The 917-nt window shown below is 43.8% G+C and overlaps 1 non-coding gene across 1 annotated transcript; it reads left to right on the top strand.

The window, feature by feature from the left end:
- Positions 1 to 571: 571 nt before the first annotated feature.
- On the top strand, positions 572 to 701 carry LOC120095755 (small nucleolar RNA SNORA17). The gene has a single exon (XR_015633808.1). It is a non-coding gene; the product is annotated as a small nucleolar RNA SNORA17 (small nucleolar RNA).
- Positions 702 to 917: the final 216 nt, after the last annotated feature.

Here is a 917-nt window from a genome sequence, read left to right as displayed (position 1 = left end):
TGAATGCTGACCAAACTTCCATGTCCACTGCTCCAGCTATGTGTAGGCTCTGGACTAAAGTTTCCATGGACGTTTGTCATTTCCATGCTACAAATTATATAGTTTTAATATGAAACATACTTTAAAAATACTCATGTAATAAAGGAATTAATTCTGGTGGCACTATTTTAGGATGTCCTGGAAACATGGTATGTAGATCTACCTAGAGGCATTGCCTTTGAGAGGCCATATTTGGTGGGCTTATTCTTGCCTCTTTTCTTCCTATACACAATGAAGAACTTCTGAAGGCACAGAGTGAGGAAAAAGGTTGTGAGCATGGGAGAGCTGGCCCTGCCATGCATCTCCCTGTAGTGGCACAAACAAGGAAGGGATAACCTTCTCCCCTCTTGCCCCTCACTACCTGCATACCTCAGTATGGAATAATAGAAGTTACCCAAGGGAAGCAGAAATTTATCAGAAGCACACAGAGGAAAGATCAAAAATGGTACTTTAGTATTTATAGCCTCAAAAAAAAATGTATGCATGTAAAGAGTGAAGAAAAGGAGGGGCAATAAAAACAAAGCAGTATTTGCCTATCCTTAGAGGCACTGCAGTTGTGGCTGCTGTGACACGTGTGTCATTAGGTGACTGAGAGGAGAGAGGGTATGTCCACATTCCATATTTTTACTTACGAATATCTGAATGATTAGTAGCATAACATTCCCTGAATGGGAGCCTGAGGTGATCACCAGTTCAATGCCAGGCAGGCAGGGATAGGCAGAATGGAAAACAAGTCAGAGACTAGAAGAACCCCATCTGGGAATGTGAGACCCGGGTGGGAGTGTGTCTGAGGTAGACAACCCTGGCAAGAGGCCATGCAGGCAGGCCAGGTGAGGTACATACCTGAGATGACCACCAAACCAATACCATGGGGTATG

This window comes from Rattus norvegicus, chromosome 11 (assembly GCF_021556685.1).
Source record: "Rattus norvegicus strain SHRSP/BbbUtx chromosome 11, alternate assembly SHRSP_T2T, whole genome shotgun sequence".
In the NCBI taxonomy this organism is placed as follows: Eukaryota; Metazoa; Chordata; class Mammalia; order Rodentia; family Muridae; genus Rattus; species Rattus norvegicus.
Note: the sequence above shows the minus strand (reverse complement) of the source record. Positions and strands in the feature narration are given on the sequence as shown.